At 40.6% G+C, this 19,278-nt stretch overlaps 1 protein-coding gene across 3 annotated transcripts in view; it reads left to right on the forward strand.

Annotated features, from left to right (window-relative positions):
- Nucleotides 1-19,278, forward strand: part of LOC124116703 — a 41,460-nt gene that overhangs the window by 15,160 nt on the left and 7,022 nt on the right. The window contains exon 1 of one of the 3 annotated variants that reach the window (XM_046478141.2): nucleotides 17,824-17,905. The exons of the other annotated variants lie outside the window; for them this stretch is intronic. The gene's annotated coding sequence lies outside the window, so the exon portion shown is untranslated. Of the gene's footprint in view, nucleotides 1-17,823; nucleotides 17,906-19,278 lie in introns of those variants that run through there. 3 annotated transcript variants of the gene reach the window in all.

A 19,278-nucleotide genomic window follows, 5' to 3' on the forward strand; every position in this document is an offset into this window, starting at 1 on the left:
ATTGTGATTGGTTTGTCGTATTGACCGACAACTCTTCGTGCATGTCACGGGGTAGGGCTTGTGGTGTGACGAAAGCCTCAAAATCATACGAGCAAAATGTGCGCCCTCATGTGCATTTGGAATATTTAACATATATGTCAAGATTTTGTTGAAAATATGTAATATTCTTAATAGTAGTATGCTGTTGTTGTTCTGTTGTTTCGATATCTGTGTAAGCGTATGTCATCTTGATTTTACATTTCATGTTATGAAATGTCACATAATAACGCCCAACGCCGGACCGATTATCAAATGTGTAACTTAGAAGTTCATTTGGTGAACTTACCGTTTGGTTAATAGGGTTACTGGTTACGTTAACAACCAATATGTCAAATCACACATCGACATGATTGTCACTATGGAGGTTACATTATCTTTAGTTTTGTAATACTTTTAAAATGAAAATCGAGGGATGTTTTCCTGTTTTTGAATATTTTGGCCCATTACTCGAATTTAACAATTTTGAGATTTATTTAATAATTCTATTGTAGGTTTTCGAACTCCCCACACTGATTTTGTTTATAAAATGAGCATTGCAATATGCAAATTGACTTGTTAAGAGCTATTTATTCTATTTACTTAATTTTGACACACAAATGTGCATTTTACCACGACACAACATGTCTGCCACCAAAAGAAATCACCACAACCAGCATTTTCCAATGCACAAATGACATATAGTGAAGAAAGATGTGGTTGTGCTTTATTCTACTATGGTGAGGGGTTCCTATGTAAATAGGCCTCTTTTTAAGAGTTGGCCACACTCTATTAGTCAGCACTATTACAACGAGCAAGGGGTACTTTGGACCTATTCTGTCGATGAATCCTTGCAGGATATTTAATTGATCAAGAAGATGCGAGGCCCTTTTTTGTTGAGAATGTAGTAAGACAGTTATTTAAAATATAGGATAAAAATTAAAAATAGTCGCTTTGTTCTGTCGTTCGCAAACTTTCTCAACAATTATTGTGGCAAAACATTTATTGTTTGTTTTGAGTTGAGTTGTTTTGAGAAGTTGTGTTAAACAATACAGGTATTCAAACCAGGAAACATTAACTCAGATTTGAAAAAAAGGAAGTGGAACAAAACATTTGTTCTGTACCTGTTCAATATGTGTTCTGGGTGTCATAGCTACCGGATATTGATTACACTTAGCTACATAACGTGGTTAATCCGGATATCGATCGGATTTCAAGGATAATGCCCTGCATTTCTCAGAATGCTAGTAAACATTTTATGAACTGTGTCTTAAGCGGCGTAGTTTAAGTTTAGTACGTGTTGGAGCTACGACATGCCTTGATCAATCATACTACTAAATGACAGTAAGTACATAATGACATCGTTTGAATGTAGAAGTAACATGTTTTATAAACGCATCCATATAATACGTCACAAATTTCTAAATACCCCTATGTCACATGTTACCGCCTCACATACACCTGATGGGGTAGCCAAGTTGTGAAAGCGTTAATGTGTTGTGTCATGTGCCGGGATTCGAATTTCTCATTAGTGAAGTGCGTGACATCCATTTCACATGCAATGATACAGTCTCACTTACTACGAAACCATACCCGACCATGGCCACGCTGCTACTTAGATGTATGCATTGTGGGTAAAATTACCACATGTGCATATTTGTGACATTCTCACGTAATGTAAAGCCTATTTGACGTTTGATGAATATGAATGATTCTAACCTTATGCCGTGTATCTAACTCCATGTGAACTTATATAAAACAAGATATAACGTATGAAAACCACCGGAGCATAAACGGTTTTATCAGAATCATTTGGAATCGATAGATAAATATAGGGAAATATACACACATTGAATTTATAACGTATTTTGTCAGTGATCTACATGAATTTATGCAGGAGTCCAAGATCCTTGACAAAACACCCGCCTTTAACGTGTGTACCTCGCATCCTTGACAACACATCCGCCTTTAACGTGTATACCTCGCATCCTTGACAACACACCCACCTTTATAGTGTATACCTCGCATCCTTGACAACACACTCACCTTTAACGTGTATACCTCGCATCCTTGACAACACACATACCTTTAACGTGTATACCCCGCATCCTTGACAACACATCCGCCTTTAACGTGTATACCTCGCATCCTTGACAACACATCCGCCTTTAACGTGTAAACCTCGCATCCTTGACAACACACTAACCTTTAACGTGTATACCTCACATCCTTGACAACACATCCGCCTTTAACGTGTACACCTCGCATCCTTGACAACACATCCGCCTTTAACGTGTATACCTCGCATCCTTGACAACACACCCGCCTTTAACGTGTATACCTCGCATCCTTGACAACACACCCACCTTTAACGTGTATACCTCGCATCCTTGACAACACACCCGCCTTTAACGTGTATACCTCGCATCCTTGACAACACACCCGCCTTTAACGTGTATACCTCGCATCCTTGACAAACACATCCGCCTTTAACGTGTATACCTCGCATCCTTGACAACACAACCACCTTTATAGTGTATACCTCGCATCCTTGACAACACACTCACCTTTAACGTGTATACCTCGCATCCTTGACAACACACCTACCTTTAACGTGTATACCCCGCATCCTTGACAACACATCCGCCTTTAACGTGTATACCTCGCATCCTTGACAACACACCCGCCTTTAATGTGTATACCTCGCATCCTTGACAACACACTAACCTTTAACGTGTATACCTCACATCCTTGACAACACATCCGCCTTTAACGTGTACACCTCGCATCCTTGACAACACATCCGCCTTTAACGTGTATACCTCGCATCCTTGACAACACACCCGCCTTTAACGTGTATACCTCGCATCCTTGACAACACACCCACCTTTAACGTGTACACCTCGCATCCTTGACAGCACACCCGCCTTTAACGTGTATACCTCGCATCCTTGACAACACACCCGCCTTTAACGTGTATACCTCGCATCCTCGACAAACACATCCGCCTTTAACGTGTATACCTCGCATCCTTGACAACACACCCACCTTTAACGTGTATACCTCGCATCCTTGACAACACACTCACCTTTAACGTGTATACTTCGCATCCTTGACAACACACCCGCCTTTAACGTGTATACTTCGTATCCTTGACAACACACCCACCTTTAACGTGTATACCTCGCATCCTTGTCACCACACCCACTCTAAAGTGTATACCTCGCATCCTTGACAACACACTCACCTTTAACGTGTATACCTCGCATCCTTGTCACCACACCCACTCTAAAGTGTATACCTCGCATCCTTGACAACACACCCGCCTTTAACGTGTATACTTCGCATCCTTGACAACACACCCGCCTTTAACGTGTATACTTCGTATCCTTGACAACACACCCACCTTTAACGTGTATACCTCGCATCCTTGACAACACATCCGCCTTTAACGTGTAAACCTCGCATCCTTGACAACACACTAACCTTTAACGTGTATACCTCACATCCTTGACAACACATCCGCCTTTAACGTGTACACCTCGCATCCTTGACAACACATCCGCCTTTAACGTGTATACCTCGCATCCTTGACAACACACCCGCCTTTAACGTGTATACCTCGCATCCTTGACAACACACCCACCTTTAACGTGTATACCTCGCATCCTTGACAACACACCCGCCTTTAACGTGTATACCTCGCATCCTTGACAACACACCCGCCTTTAACGTGTATACCTCGCATCCTTGACAAACACATCCGCCTTTAACGTGTATACCTCGCATCCTTGACAACACAACCACCTTTATAGTGTATACCTCGCATCCTTGACAACACACTCACCTTTAACGTGTATACCTCGCATCCTTGACAACACACCTACCTTTAACGTGTATACCCCGCATCCTTGACAACACATCCGCCTTTAACGTGTATACCTCGCATCCTTGACAACACACCCGCCTTTAATGTGTATACCTCGCATCCTTGACAACACACTAACCTTTAACGTGTATACCTCACATCCTTGACAACACATCCGCCTTTAACGTGTACACCTCGCATCCTTGACAACACATCCGCCTTTAACGTGTATACCTCGCATCCTTGACAACACACCCGCCTTTAACGTGTATACCTCGCATCCTTGACAACACACCCACCTTTAACGTGTACACCTCGCATCCTTGACAGCACACCCGCCTTTAACGTGTATACCTCGCATCCTTGACAACACACCCGCCTTTAACGTGTATACCTCGCATCCTCGACAAACACATCCGCCTTTAACGTGTATACCTCGCATCCTTGACAACACACCCACCTTTAACGTGTATACCTCGCATCCTTGACAACACACTCACCTTTAACGTGTATACTTCGCATCCTTGACAACACACCCGCCTTTAACGTGTATACTTCGTATCCTTGACAACACACCCACCTTTAACGTGTATACCTCGCATCCTTGTCACCACACCCACTCTAAAGTGTATACCTCGCATCCTTGACAACACACTCACCTTTAACGTGTATACCTCGCATCCTTGTCACCACACCCACTCTAAAGTGTATACCTCGCATCCTTGACAACACACTCACCTTTAACGTGAATACCTCGCATCCTTGTCACCACACCCACTCTAAAGTGTATACCTCGCATCCTTGACAACACACTCACCTTTAACGTGTATACTTCGCATCCTTGACAACACACCCGCCTTTAACGTGTATACTTCGTATCCTTGACAACACACCCACCTTTAACGTGTATACCTCGCATCCTTGACAACACATCCGCCTTTAACGTGTAAACCTCGCATCCTTGACAACACACTAACCTTTAACGTGTATACCTCACATCCTTGACAACACATCCGCCTTTAACGTGTACACCTCGCATCCTTGACAACACATCCGCCTTTAACGTGTATACCTCGCATCCTTGACAACACACCCGCCTTTAACGTGTATACCTCGCATCCTTGACAACACACCCACCTTTAACGTGTATACCTCGCATCCTTGACAACACACCCGCCTTTAACGTGTATATCTCGCATCCTTGTCAACACACCCGCCTTTAACGTGTATACCTCGCATCCTTGACAACACACCCACCTTTAACGTGTATACCTCGCATCCTTGACAACACACCCACCTTTAACGTGTATATCTCGCATCCTTGTCAACACACCCACCTTTAACATGTATACCTCGCATCCTTGACAACACACCCACTCCAAAGTGTATACCTCGCATCCTTCACAAAACACCCGCCTTTAAGGGGTATACCTCGCATCCTTGGCAACACACCCGTATCCCGTCTTGATGTCTTATGATATATTCGATAATCTTTAAACGGCATAGTGTTCGTTCAAATATTGAGTGTAATCTTATACACCTTGACGACATTCTAGGTAGCTGCACCTGAATAACCCTACGGACCCGCAAGAGTTTATACCCTTGGTACACGATATTCAATCATGGCCACTGAACAATCAATTATCTCTCTGAGTTAAAAACGTCTACGATATACTCACACGGTTTGTTGAAAGGGAATAAGCAATTAAGGAAGTTTGCACACTGTTCAAAAGGGAAACTATTATTCAATTTCATCTCAGGTAAGTTCAATCTGATCTTGACACATGAGGTTAAAAATACATGGTTAAGCATGATTTGAAATATCAACTGGGCTGAATATAATAATTGTATATACAGTGATGTAACCATTTATTCGGTTGTCTCGGGTACACTAATTCATGGTCACTATACGTGATTATTAGTAGGTCACCCCAAACCCGGAAGTAATTGCAGTGAAATGGACGAAGAATGAACTTTGAGGGTCTGTTTGTATATAACGCATACTCTTTGCAAACCTGCAGACGAAAAAAATACATAACATTCAATATGTATCGGATGCCATGGTGTCTCACCATAAAGTGACACCAATTATGTCATAATCTAAGGGGGATTTAGCTCGGAAAACCAAGGCCTCATAACGGCATGATATTTTCACACTTATTGTGAGCTTTGTACTTTCACTGTAAGAAAAACGCGTATATATATTGTCAAACACTGATACTAAGTAATTAAGAAAATGCGTTTTGTTTAAAATAAGAATGAAAGTGATTTTGGCGTGTAAACTTCCCCTTTAATTGTACTGAAGATAGACCCCACATGAATTATTCATAGTGGTAATACTTTATTGAGATGGTAGTGTTTAAATAAGTAAGAAATTGTGTCAGTCACGTCAAGCACCTTTCCCTTCCCCACCTCACAATGTGTGTTTATGCCCCCTCCTCCACCCAAATCCACCTCAAACCTGTCCAACCTGTTGCTTTGTTTGTTGATTCATGTGGCATTATTGGATACGTCATTTATACCAAGTTCTTTGACCAAACAGTAAATATAGAGATGCTTACATATAATGGTTATATTATTTGAAGCCTTGTCAATGGGAACAACTACGAACTTATCATGGGGGACAGCCAAACTTAGGATGACAGCTGGCTGTGAAGGAATGGGTTTATTCCAAAAAAATCCTCTTTTTAAGTTCTTGCTTTCTACCAATGACAACGTGACGCACTGACTTCATCCACCCTGAAAGACATTCAACAGGTTCCTCTTTTGGCCCATATTTTGGCATATGCTTCGACAGCATCTATAATTATTTTAAAGTTGTGATCCCAATTGGTAGGATCCTGCTTACGATATTTTGCTCTCTATTTGAAAAACTGATGAAGATTGTTATTGTCAACATTGAAGAAGTCACCTTTGATTATTTGACGTACCGGTTGGGAGCAGCCACAAGTAGTGAAATTGATATCATGAGCTGCCAAGTCCACGTTCTGCAACACTTTCCTTTAATTGAACAAATGAAATGCTGTTCGTATTAGAAAATATAATTGTTGATGGTTTCTGAGATTTGACAAACTATTGTTGATATGTACGTCCAAAAAGTGGACTTCTGATGGTGATGCATCTAGTAAATGTTGTTATTATAAACTATACAAACCATTATTATTATTATTATTATATACTGTAATAACGAGTGTAATCTTACACATGCTGCGTGCTGAGTTACTGCACATATGTATCCCTATGGACCCGCAAGAGTTACTCCCCTTAACACACTTTTCATTCATAGATTTCACAATATTTCATCACGGCCGCTTGTGTTCGCGGCCACTGAACTTCAATCAGTTATCTCCTTCCATTACAAACACGCACGAAATACTCACATTAGTTGTTGAATGGGAATAAATAATTGCGGAAAGAAGCCCAGAAACAATTTTCTTCAATCATATAGTAAGTTCAGTGACAAGTTGGTCTCTACGCATGAGGTTAAAAATACATAGCAATATAAGAATGACTTGACATATCAACTGCGTCTATTTTGATAATTATAAATACAGTAATGTAACCGCTCACGTAACCATGCACAAAAAACAATCACAAACTGTTCTTTTTTATATGGAAACCATCGAGCGCAACCAACGCGCTGTCATTAGACAGAGAATTTATACAAGTCGGTGTGTTAAGGTATGAGTGTGATATCCCAACTTATTTATTTTGTCCTCATTTCGGTTGGGGAAAATATACAAGAAACATCATGTTATGTGGAGTATTTATGTGGGCATGTGGTACTTATAAATGAATATATTTGCTGATTTCAATATATTGATGTTATTCAGTCTTGAACTGTTGTCACCAAAATGACGTCTAATTAGTTATTACAATAAATATATATGGATCAGTCAAACAGTCATAATTCGTATTTCATTCTAGTTTGCTTTATAGTTTGACCTTTATGGCATCTTCACTTACGGTATTGCAAACCTATTTAATGCCATTTTATAGCACGATCATGAAAGTGTCAGACACTGGTATTTGGCTATTGTCAACCAAATGCGCATCTGTTTTCATATTGGAAGATGCGTACGACTTTTCACGTTAATGATCATTATTACAGGGGTACTTCATAAGTGAGATTCTTTAGTTAAAATTAACCCAAACGCTATTACTGTTATGTCACTTCTGTAGACCATCGAATCTGCCCAGACAATCCAATACAGCGACTTCCCCGCTATCCCCATTTACCTCACTCTGATTACACGACTGATAACGCGAGATGTGAATATAAATTGTCAGTGCAAGAGAAACCTGACAACACATGCCGCTCCCGTCATCAGACGATACGCTTGTCTTACTCTCAAGCGATATGCAGTGAATTCTACAGCATCTAGTAAATGTTGTTATTATGAGTTATTATAAGTTTTGAACATCATTATCAGAATGTAGATGTATTTCACAAAGATTAATGATTGAAGAAGGGAAGCACAATATTATACCCTAGAAATCAGAGATTGTATATCCAATGTTATCTAAATTCAGTGGAGGATGAATAATATGTTTGATCCATTTCCCTATTTGACTTCACCATATATTGCAATGGGGTTGTGTGAGGTAGACAATAAAGTGACATTTGTATATGTTTGTGACGAGTGCCACCGATGGGGTAGGATACGCTCACATTTTCATATTACCAAGTATCATCCCTAATTGATAGCTATTCATAAACAAATGCTCATGATACAGTCGGAATCGTACAATAGACTCTTCTTGAGAGAAAATTTCTTGTGTTTATGGAAACGTTTTTGTCATTTTTCGTGGTAAGAGACAACTAAATTGGAGTGTGTTTCAGTTCACGTGACTTAATATATTATGTGCTACTGTACCCTGGCGACGAGGAGCACCATTCATAACATATATTATTGGTTTGACAGACTCGACTATTTACAAGCTGTTAGGACATAGACTCAATGCTGACTGCGATGTAAAGCAACAAATAAAATAAACTATAGTTTATGTTGTTCAGAATAAGTTATTAATATTGCAATTTATGTTCATTTGTTTATTATAATTATTTGTGTTTCAGGCCATGACTGTTGGGACTGAAGGACACCGCCCATATCGATAGTACCAAACCTAACCCCTGCCATCCCCAAAGTCTTGATATAATTTCGGGGTCGAAGCGGGAAAATGAGTAAAAGGAAAAGCACCTCAAATGAAAATGTACCCGGAAAAAGATTGAAAGGCACATCTATGCCATGTACAGAGACGAATAGTAATGACTCAGATGAAGTCGCATCTCTTACAAATTCCACAGGAAACCTTTACATACGCGATCCATCAAGCGAGGGTGGGTATATGCCTGCTGATGATGCATATATCAAATACCTAAAGGAACACCACCCAGATTACAACGAAAAGGTATACAGGGTGCCCTGGACATTCATTGGTACTTCCCCAGTACGATTCAATAAAGACAACAGAGCACAAAACTATTCATCACACAATGACACATTCCCTGAATGGATACTGCCTGAAGAACATATACTGGGCGACAATGCTGAAAAACGAGTCGCTGACAGTTTAGAATGGCTACTCAAAACTGAAGAGTACCCAGCTTTCATCCTCACTTCATATCACTTTAGAAACTTCTGTAACCAAGAAGATGAACCACCTCCAGATGACAAAAATTTAAGCATGGAAGAGGGAGAGCATGACATTGTTATAATTCATTATAAGTATGGAATCTTCTTCATTCAAGTTAAAGGCTGTGATGATTCTAATTACCAAAATAGACGTGGAGATGCTAGAGGTCAGCTACGTAAAGACGAAACGTTTTTCAATGACAATTTCAAGGACTATAGGGGAACCAAATCGGTCATTGTTGCATTACCAAATGTGAAGAAATCTATATCTGGTTGTCTACTGGATTGCCATTTGCCATGTCATTCTGAGGGACAAGAGGAAAGGGAAAGCAATTTAAAACAATGGTGGACAGAGAATACAATACAATGCACAGGTTTTTCATCAATTGCTGATTACAGCCGTGTTGTGGCGAAATACGTTGGGTACAAATCAACAGTAAAAGCACCAATGAATCAACTTCGGGAATCAATTCGATCTCCAGCTGAAGTTATCGCAGGAATAGGAAATCGTTACATGAACATTACGCTCACACCACAGCAGATTTACATCCTGAATAATCATTTGCCAAAACTCATTATTCGTGGTCAGCATGGAAGTGGCAAAACAACAATGCTTATTCTGAAAGCTAGAGAAATGATAGCTCAGAAAATATGTATCATCAGCATGGCCAAATCTCCACTACTTGAGGTTTTGGCAGATTCTGTCACATATGACATGACTCCTTTGATGTCCAACAACATGATAATTGAGCAAGTGGGTGACCATTCGAAACTAACAACGATGTTGCAGAGGTGTGCAGAGGAAGAACGGCATGTATTTATTGACGAGGTTCCCTCCAGTCTTGAGAATGATCAAACTTTAAAGAACGTTATCAACAGTTACCCCAACGAACGCTTCATTTGGGCAATAATGAGTTGCGAGAGAGATGACAATCTGAAACCAAGCCTTGGAGAAATCTTTCGACATAGGAATACAGAGTTTGAAATACTGGTTCTCCACAAAGTCTTGAGATGCCCCCCTTCGGTCTTTCAAAGCTGCAAGACGACCGAACAGCGTGGAGAAACACTCAATTTAGAAGAAGTTAAAAGTTTCTTTAAGGGGCTCGGACTGTTATCACAATCTCCAATCTCCAATCCCCGTTCACTTAAATGGTCCGATGTGACTGTTGTGAATGTAATGTCAGAGAAAACGGACATTATTCAATGGTTGGAGGCTCTGAAATGTCCCTTTGAAGAATTAGAAAACATGATAGACTATTCAGAGGAACAATTCAAATCGAAAGCAGATGAATTGAAGAACACTGAAACGATTCTTGTCACAAACAGACTACCTCAAAGTTATGTTCTCTCTTACAAAAAGATGACGGTTAGCAAAGGTGGTGAAATTTACATCAAAGAAGCCAACGTAGCTGATGGGACAGAGGTAGTTTATAAGAAAAAACAATTGGCGGCATTATTGTGGTCACATGGTATTTCCACAACTGAAATAAAGGACTGTCTCAAAATCAACAAACAACAAATGAAAAAAGACAAAGAACGAAACATGAAAGACAACAAAAATGACATTATATTTGTTGTCAAGCCATCTCTGTACTACTTCTTTGAAAAGCTCCAGTTCCCACTGGTTACTCCATGTGACATTGAAGAGGTTCTGAGACGAAATGCCATCCTGTTCACGAATGAAGAAAACCTTCCAGGATTTGAAAGAAAAATGGTTCTTCGCATCATTAAACGAAAGGTACATGTAAATAAGGAACTGCATCCAATTGAAGGACCCAACCCTCTAACAGTTGATCACACAGGACACACAGGAACAGTTGATCAATGCACAGACTGTCAACAGAACTTGCGTGGTTATTTTCAAGAGCTTGGTCTTGTACCCATCAAGGCCAACAAACAAGGATCCGACAATGTCATAAAACAAGCATCCGGCCGTGTCATGGAACAAGGATCTAGCTGTGTCATAGATCAAGGATCCAGCCGTGTCATGGAACAAGGATCCAGACGCGTCATGGAACAAGGATCCAGCCGCGTCATGGATCAAGGATCCAGCCGCGTCATGGAACAAGGATCAAGCCGTGTCATGGAACAAGGATCCAGCCGTGACATGGATCAAGGATCCAGCCGTGTCATAGAACAAGGATCCAGCCGCGTCATGGAACAAGGATCAAGCTGTGTCATGGAACAAGGATCCAGCCGTGTCATGGAACAAGGATCCAGCCGTGTCATGGAACAGGAATCCAGCCGTGTCGTGGAACAAGGATCAAGCAGTGTCACCAGCAGTGTCATGGAACAAGGATCCAGCCGCGTCATGGAACAAGGATCTAGCAGTGTCATGGAACAAGGATCCAGACACGTCATGGAACAAGGATCCAGCCGTGTCATGGAACAAGGATCCAGCCGTGTCATGGAACAGGAATCCAGCCGTGTCATGGAACAAGGATCCAGCTGTGTCATGGAACAAGAATCCAGCCGTGTCATGGAACAAGAATCCAGCCGTGTCATGGAACAAGAATCCAGCCGTGTCATGGAACAAGGATCCAGCCGTGTCATGGAACAAGGATCCAGACGCGTCATGGAACAAGGATCCAGCCGTGTCATGGAACAAGGATCCAGCCGTGTCATGGAACAGGAATCCAGCCGTGTCATGGAACAAGGATCCAGCTGTGTCATGGAACAAGAATCCAGCCGTGTCATGGAACAAGAATCCAGCCGTGTCATGGAACAAGGATCCAGCCGTGTTATGGAACAAGAATCAAGCCGTGTCATGGAACAAGGATCCAGCCGTGTCATGGAACAAGAATCCAGCCGTGTCATGAAACAAGAATCCAGCTGTGTCATGGAACATAGATCCAGTCGTGTCATGGAACAAGGATCAAGCCGTTTCATGGAACATAGATCCAGTCGTGTCATGGAACAAGGATCAAGCCGTGTCATGGAACAAAAATCTATCCGTGTCATGGAACAAGAATCCAGCCGTGTCATGGAACAGGAATCCAGCCGTGTCATGGAACAAGGATCAAGCCGTGTCATGGAACAAGAATCCAGCCGTGTCATGGAACAAGAAGCCAGAAGTATCATGGAACAAGAATCCAGCCGTGTCATGGAACAAGGATCAAGCCGTGTCATGGAACAAGAATCCAGCCGTGTCATGAAACAGGAATCCAGCCGTGTCATGGAACAAGGATCAAGCCGTGTCATGGAACAAGGATCCAGCCGTGTCATGGAACAAGAATCCAGAAGTATCATGGAACAAGAATCCAGCCGTGTCATGGAACAAGGATCAAGCCGTGTCATGGAACAAGAATCCAGCCGTGTCATGAAACAGGAATCCAGCCGTGTCATGGAACAAGGATCAAGCCGTGTCATGGAACAAGAATCCAGCTGTGTCATGAAACAAGAATCCAGCTGTGTCATGGAACAAGGAACCAGTCGTGTCATGGAACAAGAATCCAGCCGTGTCATGGAACAAGGATCAAGCCGTGTCATGGAACAAGAATCCAGCCGTGTCATGGAACAAGAATCCAGCCGTGTCATGGAACAGGAATCAAGCCGTGTCATGCAACCAGGATCCAGTCGTGTCATGGAACAAGAATCCAACAATGACAAGGAACAAAGATCCAAAAATATCATGGAACAACACAAAAAAACCAGCAGTAAGCTAGGGTTGTGTGATGTTATTGTTCTTGATGACAGAGAACTAAAAAGGTATGACGTGGTTGGCTTGCTGCAAAAACTCGACATCGATACCGAGACCGACGAGGTTAAACCATACGGAATTGAAAACAAGGTGGTTTATACAACTCCAGAAATGTTTAGAGGCTTAGAGAAAAAGGTTGTATTAGTTGTCACTGACAATGGTTATACAGACTTGGCAGTTAGCAGATGTTCTTCACAACTGATTGTATTAAAAACATAGAGCTCCATCCGGGACTGCAATCTAGTTGAGTGGACTGAGGCCGACACAGACGAAGCTCAGTTTGCTAAGATGGGTACATGTCATCTTGTTGTTAGTTGCTTTCTTCTGTCTATTTGACAGATAGCCACGACATGGCTGAAATACTGCCGATGTGACTTTAAGTTTTAACTCATACACTCATTCTATGTAACAGTGATAATACCCTTAAGGCTCTACAGTGGTCTGATATCACAAGTTAAATATGTCATTAGCGGAATGTGAGTGAGTATAATTGAGTTAGTGAGTATGGTTTTACGCTGTTTTCAGAAATGTTTCAGCAATAGCACGGAGAGACACCAGAAATGGGTTTCCCCCATTGTACCCGTGTATGGAATCGAACCCGAGGCTACGGCGTGACGAGCGAACGCTTTAACCACTTTAGGGGTGTACGGGGTTTTCGAGCTGAAAGTTCTTGTACACCCAGTCTGTATGCCGATATTTTTGCCATACTATCCGACTTGTATAGGTTATTTCAAGATGGCTGCTGGCTAATCAAATAGCTTGATTCTTTTATGAGAAATGATATGTAGAAAGTTAGGGTCTACCGTCCCTTTTGGGGGCTATTTCAGTGGTATGAAGGCATTTTAGTTTAATGAAGGAAGGCCCTAAGTTAAACAGGTCATAGATAGTTGCCCACGAAACATGAGCAGATTGTGATCAATCGAGCAACCGAAGTGAAGGTTCATGTGCCATGAACCTTGCAGCTACGATTTAAGCATTTATACCATAAAACGCAATCACATGTAGACATGTTTCGGACAGAAAAAAACACAATAGCCAGAAGAGGCCAGTTGAAATGATAAGTTTTGTAGCAATTTTCAAAATGAATATAGATCTAGGTTTATATGATTTAACGTCAAATGAAAAATATTCATCTGTTTTAAATGTAAACCATGCCCATTTGTATGTGTTTTCGCGATTATGTTCAAGATATATATACAGTCGCACTTTGACATTGTTTGTAGTTTTGTTTTTTTATTTGTTGTTGACGCTGTATTCAGAAATATTTCACCTGTATGACAGCGGCATGTAAATAATCGAGTCTGGACCAGACAATACAATGATTGATATTATGAGCAACGGTTCACTCCGTAGGGATACGATGACACGTTATCAACCAAGTCACCGAGCCCTACCACAAGAGCCATTAAGTCGTCTGTGACAACCAGCATAGGCTGCTTGGTGTCTATTCTTACCCGGAGGAGTTACATACCTCAGCATGTATTATTGGTTATATCATTTAGCAATGTAATGTTTATTTTGGTTTACCCTTACCATATTCCTATTTAGTATTCCAGAACATCTCTTTAGAGCCTACTAATGAGGATCGGTGGATCTAATGTGAGAAGGTTCGCTCCCATTGCTTGCACATGCCATTTGTCACACACTCCGATTTTGCCAGGTGTTACACAGAGGATGTGGTGATCAATTAAGACAACCTACTGTTGTAATGGATTAATCCAACTCACTTCGAATTAGGCCGATCTGCAGGAGATAAGGTGCTGCGAGCTTGAGTCACAGTTTAATTAACTAATACATATTGGAAGAAAAACTCTATTATTGTAAACTAACTAAACGATACAGTTAATAGAAGTATTCCCACTCTTTGATATCCTTTTAGTTTGACAACTCTGCAGGAGATAAGATGCTGGTGCAAGCTTGAGTCAGAGTTCAGATTGCTAATACACTTTGGAAGATTCATTGTAAACTAAATTATAACATATATCAGAGTTGATATAAGTAGTCCACTTAAACTCACTTTACAATACAACTCCTGGATCATTTTGTTTCATAGGCATTTTGAAGCCCAAAACCTGTTAAAATGAAAGGTACTCCAACAACAGAGGTCTGTCTCATCGCACAAACACCTAGGTCAAATGTTACAGCAAGATGGCTTCTGGTAAAATGATATATATAATATTATTATTATTTTTTTATTATATGTACAGTTTACTTTTAATTATTTTGAATGTACTTGTAGGGTGAAGTGTTCAAATGGGATTTGCCTGTTTACTAATCCCTTTCTAAATATTGTTCAAATCATAAATTAGTACACATATAAAGAAGCTCAAAACAATCTGGTTTATCTGTCTGGATCATTCTATTCTAGCAGCCAGAAAAGAGGAAGGGAGTCAACCGTGTAGACAACTCTCTCCTGTTTTGTTTTAATGTGTGTGACAAATGGGAGGATACCTGCGCTACTGAGCGTGTGCCCTCATGGCATCATTGCTCATGCTTTCAACTGTTGGTCCAGACCCGTTTATTCACATGTCGTCGTGATATAACAATTGTTTGTTTGTTTGTTTGTTGTTTAACGCCGCACTCAGTAATATTCCAGCTGTATGACGGCGGTCTGTAAATAATCGAGTCTTGACCAGACAATCCAGTGATTGGGCATCGATCTACGCAATTGGGATACGATGAATTAACAAATTTAGATTCAATCTTTGCTGAAAGCAGAATCCTTTGTATGATTTCGACAATATCAAAAATATGTGTTATGAATCACATAGTGATGATACCAGGTGTTCGCGAAAAGGTGAACTTTGAAATTGTGGTAGAATGTTATGAAATATGGTCATCCCTCTTTTCATACAATCTTGCAGTCAGTTTTGCTTACTGAAACTTTATGCATTATAAATTGTAAAGGGTTTTGTAGCTTTTATTGCTTTTATGTACATTGATGAGACATGTCCGAAGCAATTTGCTCGTTATTTAGTGTAGTCTAGTGTAGTTTCTCTTCATGTAATGTTTGACTTTTATCAGCCACGAGTGGAAGCAAAACATGACGTAAAGGATGCATATGTGTTTGTTGTTTTATACCATACTTGTGATCAATGCAGAATTGCAATTTGATTCTAAATAAACGTTTCAGTCCAGTGAGCTTTTGTCAATACTGTCAATTAAAAACGTGTTTGGGCCGAGAGAATAAAACAACTCATGATGTCCATTCAAATAACGAATGTAATCTTACACATGTTGAGTAACTGCAGCACATGTGAATCCCTATGGACCCGCAAGAGTTACTCCCCTTAACACACTTTTCATTCATAGATTTCACAATATTTCATCACGGCCGCGTGTGTTCGCGGCCACTGAACATCAGTCATTTATCTCCCTCCGTTACAAACACGCACGAAATACTCACAAACATTGTTGAATGGGAATAAATAATTACAGAAACAAGCCTAGAAAAGGAAAACATTACTTCAACCATATGGTAAGTTCAGTGACAAGTTGGTCTCGACGCATGAGGTCCAGATACATGGCAATATAAGAATGACTTGATATCAACTGCGAGTATTGTGATAAATATAAATACAGTAATGTAATCGCTTACTCAGTTGTTTCGGGTACACCAATTCATGGTCAGGACACGTGAGTTTTGGTGATAACGCGTACACTTCCTCAGATTATCACTGTTTGGAGACGTAAAAATGGTATAAAAATCAATAATGAGAATTTACTCAAATGTAAAGTATTATCCTAATGAAATAACATTCACTCAAAGACGCTATTTATGACAGAATTATGTCCCTTAAAATACCGATTTTAAGTTGATTAATATTCCTCGTGAACACAATGCCATGGAGAAAGTTGTCAACTATAACACATGTTTAATTTGGGATAACACTTTCTGAGTAAAGTACAGATTCTCGTACTTTTTTGGGTTGAGTACCGCCCGGGAGTGAGGCACCTAATCGTCAGCATACAAAGTCGATCTAACCCACTCAGCCACCGAGGCTTCCACAAATTTGAAAGTTCGACAACTGGTAGTCTGGATCACGTACACGTGTGGGTTCGAATCCCGGACGGGAATCAACCCAAAACAGTAAGAGAATCTGTACTTTACTCAGAAAGTGTTATCCCAAATATAATATGTGTTAGATATTCCTGGTGTATTTCACCTGATATATTTAGATGTCGTTAACTAGACATGAGGTTGATGTATTGAAAGTACTACCAGATCTATAAAAGCATATTGTTCACTTCATTTTTTACATTTCAAGTCAAACATTCATATGAGTATAATAATGTGTGTGTGCGTGCGTGCGTGCGTGCGTGCGTGCGTGCGTGCGTGCGTGCGTGCGTGTGTGCGTGTGTGTGCGCGCGCGTGTGTGTGTGTGTGTGTGTGTGTGTGTGTGTGTGTGTGTGTGTGTGTGTGTGTGTGTGTGTGTGTGTGTGTGTGTGTGTGTGTGTGTGTGTGTGTGTGTGCTCTTAAACTTACTTTAAGATGATATGAAAACATTTACCACGATATGAATAGTTATTCAAATATGGCCCCACAAACACGAAGGGCGGAAAGTAACGAACATTGCCGACTGTGTACCATTGTTATGCAAATCCATATTCCGGATACAATCAAAAGCACAACGAGCAAACCAGTCCTAGTGGAGACTGTTTACTCTGTAGATAAAGATTCTTAAGGTATGTAACATTATATAATGATCTTATTGTCTTCTTGTTTGGATACCTGTGTAAGCTTTAGTTTAATGACATTTTGTATTTCATGCGATTGCGTCATATTTCTAAAATGTCACAAGACATGGCAAAATTATCCGTTGATGGTTCACGGTACATATAGAGCATGTCTGTACAGTAACTGGCTGAAGGGGTTACTGCGGACTTCATAAAACTCAACATGAAATATGTCGAAATAATAATAATATACATTATTGTGACAAAACCCTTTTCCCAGGCACTAGGAAATGCCCTGCGTAAAACGATTCCGAGTGTATCACGACCATGTGTTTATGAATCAGTATCAAATAGTATTAAAGCGGGTGTTCTCGAAATTGACGTGTACCAATCCAACTACCCCCCAGCAAACCGACGGTCACCGACGCCACCCAAAAACATTGGTCATATGTGGATAAGGAAAATGAAACCCATTGAACAAAGTAGTAGTTTGTTGAATAGCCGCTCGAGGTGTTGTGCTAGGAGCCTGTCATGTATTGCAGTCCTATGCATGCTGACTGGCCGCTCCAAGGAGAGAAACAACCTAGTGTGCTGCACTGAGAAAGTAATACTTGTTTAAGAAAATAGCAAATATCACAATTTACTGTATTCTCACATTGTGGGATACATGTGTTCTGTGCTGAATGTTGAAATTAGATTCTGACATAGAAATAATATTTGCAGTGTATTTTAATCTGTACAATTATAGCGAAAGTGTTTGCGTTCACAATTTAGAATCATAGCATCAATAGAATCAATGCATCACCAAACTTAGGGTAGGATATAGTAGATTAATACACATTACATATTCCAAGATAAATTAGTCATGTTTATAAATTAGTAAGATCAACTTGAAGCATCACTTATAAAACGTGTCAATACAATAAGAAAACAATACTGCTATTTACGCACTGTTGCTCACCCGGTAGATACCCAGGTATGGAATTCTGGGGGAAAACAGTTCTCCCAGTACACGTGCTTGTCAATAGAGTCTACCAAGGTGGATGGGGTAGTTACCCTGAATGTGCCCCACCCAGAGGACGTGGGACGTTGCTCATGCATGGAATCAACCACTGATGTGCCCGTCCCAGACAAACCTATTTACAGGCTGGCGTGATAGAGCTGCAATATTGTTGACAACATACACCGAGCCTGACCGGCCGACCTTCCACCGTCGACACTAACGAAATGCATGGGATTTTTGATACATGTTCTTCCCGGAATCACGAAGGATTTGTTTTAAATTGAGTCTAGTTGTTCTTTGGCGTTGACCTTTTATAATTACGTCAGGAAAAGAACAACCACATTTAACGAGCAAGTTACTGGAAATGAGTATTTAACAT

This window comes from Haliotis rufescens, unplaced genomic scaffold (genome assembly GCF_023055435.1).
Source record: "Haliotis rufescens isolate VD_foot unplaced genomic scaffold, xgHalRufe1.0.p SCAF_2, whole genome shotgun sequence".
In the NCBI taxonomy this organism is placed as follows: domain Eukaryota; kingdom Metazoa; phylum Mollusca; class Gastropoda; order Lepetellida; family Haliotidae; genus Haliotis; species Haliotis rufescens.